This window comes from Grammomys surdaster, unplaced genomic scaffold, assembly GCF_004785775.1.
Source record: "Grammomys surdaster isolate TR1022 unplaced genomic scaffold, NIH_TR_1.0 126131, whole genome shotgun sequence".
NCBI classification, from domain to species: Eukaryota; Metazoa; Chordata; class Mammalia; order Rodentia; family Muridae; genus Grammomys; species Grammomys surdaster.
Genome location: NW_021620939.1, coordinates 2,176,566 through 2,180,665, shown reverse-complemented (window position 1 = coordinate 2,180,665; position 4,100 = coordinate 2,176,566). Strand labels below are relative to the sequence as shown.

Below are 4,100 nucleotides of genomic sequence, written 5' to 3'. Positions count from 1 at the left end.
GTGTCCTGGATCCTCCTGGGAAGAGTGGGCTTATTAATGCAAAACAGGAACCTAGGATGGATGAGAGTTTGGAGATCATGCATGGTGCTTTCTGTTGTAACAAGTGAGCTAAGCCGGAGCAAGATCGTGTACTTGCTTGATTGCTTAAACACATCAAAACACACACACATCTTGGCACACAGTAGTCACTGTGGAAAGTGATTTATTTCAGGCAATGACAGTGTCACTTTTCAAAACTGTTTATGCAACTGCTCTTTCAGAATTCGCCACAGTGCTGGATTAGAAGCCTCCCATGAAACCAGACTCATCACTCAAACTGAGACTTAGTGTGTGACCCCTGACAGCTTTTCCAGCTTGATCACCCAACCTACTCAGCAGACTGAGCTCCAAATGCCTGCAGATTCTTTTCAGAACCCACGTCCCCTCTTCTGAGGATATGTGCTGTCAGAGTTATCTTTCTAAAACACATCTCAGATCCTGTGCTTCAGTGGTTCTCAGCTACATAGAGAATTAAGCCCCAGCTTCCCTGCCTGCTTTTCCAAACTTTTATATCACTCACCCCGCCACAACACACCCAACTCGGATTTCTAGTCCCATCACCCACCACGACTAGTCCATGAACACACAATGCCTTATATTCACCAATGCAAAGTTACCTACACCCATACCCTTAATGAATGCTAAACATTTCAAATAGTATCTCTTTATCTTTATAACATTTTATACAATAATAAAATAAAATCAGGCCTGGCATGATGGCCAAGTGGGTGAACACTCACTATGTACAAATCTGATGACTCAAGTTAAATCCTTGGCTCTCATACATAGGCAGAAGGAGACAACTAACTCTAGAAAGTTGCCCTCTGACCCCCACATGGATGGCATGACACACCCATCCATGCACACATATCACACACACACACACACACACACACACACTATTAACAAGTAAAACACAAAAATAAATAGCAGTAATAATATAAATCTTTTTTATATTTTATGTGATGCTTGAAATATGATAAGCCATTGTCCAGATAGACTATATGTTACACCTGTCTAGTTTTATATTTTAAATAACCATACTAACAAGGGAAAAGAAATAGACACACTGATTTTTAACAATCTATTTTGCCAGGAAGCATATAGCCAATATAAACATTATTAACAAGGCATTTCATTCCTTTTTCTGATATTGAGTCATTAAAAGTCATAGGTACTGTATATCTATAGCACACTTCAATTTAGATGTTAATTTTCATTGAAAACACATGAGCAGCATTTTAGTTTTAATAAACTGTACAGTAAGTGGAGTAGATAATTTACCCAAGTTGTTATTCCAAACATACTTAGAATTTCAATATATGAGTTAATAAAAAAAATAATTTTCTTTTCATAAGTGCACATTTTCTCCAGAAGATATGGGTTACTAAGTGGAAAGCATGGTGTGAGGCTTGGGGGCTCTTTCTGAACTGCTGGTCATTAAGGCCACAGACACTCCCCAAACAACAAGGGCCTTTTTTATTGTTTTTATCCCACCATAGCTATATGGTAACACCTGAATTGGTGAAGATAGGCATACTTTTGTGGTAGGACAAAGAAAATCAAACCAGAACTGACCCCCAAACTTCTCTGTTGGCTAGCTTCCGTAGTTCCAGAAGGTGCCAATGCAGGCTGCTGGGGAGAAAAGTCGATGGCACTGGAAAAAATGGCATTGCTTTATGTTGCTGAGTGGTGACTAGATGTTGTATACCAACCTTCTGGGTACCACTTGTACAGGGTGCTGTAATGGCGGCATTAATGTTACTGGGGTAACCAAACACTCTTTGATCAGATTTGATGAGTGTTCCAAAGTGGGGAATTCATACTTGATACCGTGAACATGATCAAAAACCCCATGAATGAGGAGATCATTGGCCTTAGGAGAGAAACTGCTACTGTTGTTTTTCTTTTCTTTTAAATTTTTAATGATGGAAACAAAAATATACCTAAAAGCGAAGCTTCTGGAAAAACCATTTGTTCTTCACTGTCTTGTATTGCTCCTCAAACTTGACCTTAGCCTCCCACCTGGCCTTGAGTTTCAAAGCTGGGTCTCTAAATGCATCCTTGTTGACAACAGTTTTGTCCAAGGGGATATCAACAGAGTACCTTGTGGGCATGAGGTAGTTGTAGTTATAAACTTTCACAAAGGACTTGTTGTTGGCTCTCTTGGCGCTTTTTTTTCTTGGCAGCTGTCACTCTTTGGGGATAGCAGTCAATTCCAGCCACCAGGGCATGGCTGTAAGGGTGGTCTGAGGTGTCATCATCAATGTTCTTCCTGATGATGACTCTGTGTCCGGAGTAGCATCCAGTCAGGACCAGCACCAATTTCCTGGGTTTCATGAATTTGCCCATTTTGACAGCAAGCAGTCAGCACCCAGCAGAAAGTATTCTTATTTTTCTAAATGAGCACATTATCAAACTACAATCTACATATTTATGCTCATAGATTAGTACAGCTTTAACTTTGACCAGAGAAGCTTCTGAAGTGGGCAGTAGTTAATGCAGAGACCCACCACCGGTTAAAGTGCTAAAACTAAGTAACTGTAGAGTTCTCAGACAAAATTGCGGCACTGGTTTCAAGCTCTCCTGAATCCCCACCTACTAAGGCTCAGGGAACATCATGGGAGGGGACAGAAAGGATGTGAGAGCCAGAGTGCTGTGAAAAGTTGTCTGCTGGGCACGTCATGGCCATACAGCACTCATGAACTCATAACAGCTGTAGTTCTCTGGACAAGATCATTCCAGTAAGATTAGTCAATATCCCAGCAGGCATCACTTATTGGACTCAGTGGGTTACAAAATGAAAGGAAGGAAGGGAGGGAAGGAGGGAGGAAGAAGGAGGAAGAAGGGAAAGGAAGGGGGAAGGAGAAAAGAAGGAAGGGAGAAGGAGGAAAGAAGGAAGGAAGGAGGAAGGAAAAAAGGAAGAAGGGAAGGAAGGAGGGAAGAAGAAAGAGGAGGAAGGAAGGAAGATGCCTTGGGGGGTGGGAAGTGGGTACTGGAGATGGAGATGGTGCTCAATGCATGAAATTGTCAAAGAATAAATTAAAACTGTCTAAAATTTTATTTTCTCATCTCATGCATATTTAAAATTTAAAATAAAAAGTTTTACTTCAATCAATTAAAATTAGATACAATTTTAGTTTCTCAGTTAACCTACCACACATGTGGCTGCCATGGGCAATGGCGCAGTCAGAGCGTTTGACGACCGTGAGAGAAGTAGAGACACGGAGAGGTGGTCACTTGTGTCAGTTCACACAACTCATCAGATAAAGCTCAGGGGCTCATTTGCCCAAAGTGACTTTGCCAACAAGGACGGGAGCCAGGATCTTCTGAACTCAGGACCATTTGTCTCCTTTTGCCTATGCCTTAGCCATTGTGCCATTTGCCAAATGCAATTCCTTGCCCTTTTCCTTCCATCCTTCATTGATTCTGACCCTGTAGTATTATTATTTTAATCAGATTTTTAATTCTGTCTGGAATTCCTTGTGAGGTTCAAATTAAGAGTCATTCATTCATTCATTCATTCATGCATTCACCTTTTCAACATGTACTGGCCATGTATCAAATACTTTTCATAGAGGAGATGTACTCAGTGCTCAAAGCAGAGCCAGCTCTGCCCTCACAAAACTTAGAGTCTAGCATTGGACTTGTCATTCTTCTTTTAGTCTTACGACCCTGTGGCACCACCACAAAGAGCTTTTGCTTATATGAGGTTTAACTATCGATATTCACTTCATTAGAAATGAACACTTGGGATGTGGTGAGCTGGCTCAGCAGGCAAAGGCACTTGCAGCCAAGCCTGGTGGCCTGACTTTGACCCTCAGGCACCAGGAGAGAGCTGACAGCTGCAAGCTGTCCTCTGACCTCTATTCACAACAAATACATGTCAAAGAAATTAAAACTTGAAATTAGAGAATTATTCATCCACTCGCTTTAAAATACTATAATGAATCTATTATAAGTAGATACAAAGAAGGCATTCCTGTGGGAAAAATCCTGCATTTTTCTAAGCAGAAAGTTACTGTTACTGGAAAGAAAGGCATTGCTCCATAGTTGTCAAT

At 41.0% G+C, this 4,100-nt stretch overlaps 1 pseudogene; it reads right to left on the bottom strand.

Moving 5' to 3' along the window:
• Positions 1-1,985: 1,985 nt before the first annotated feature.
• On the bottom strand, positions 1,986-2,391 carry LOC114611979 (annotated as a pseudogene).
• Between the last annotated feature and the right edge of the window lie 1,709 nt (positions 2,392-4,100).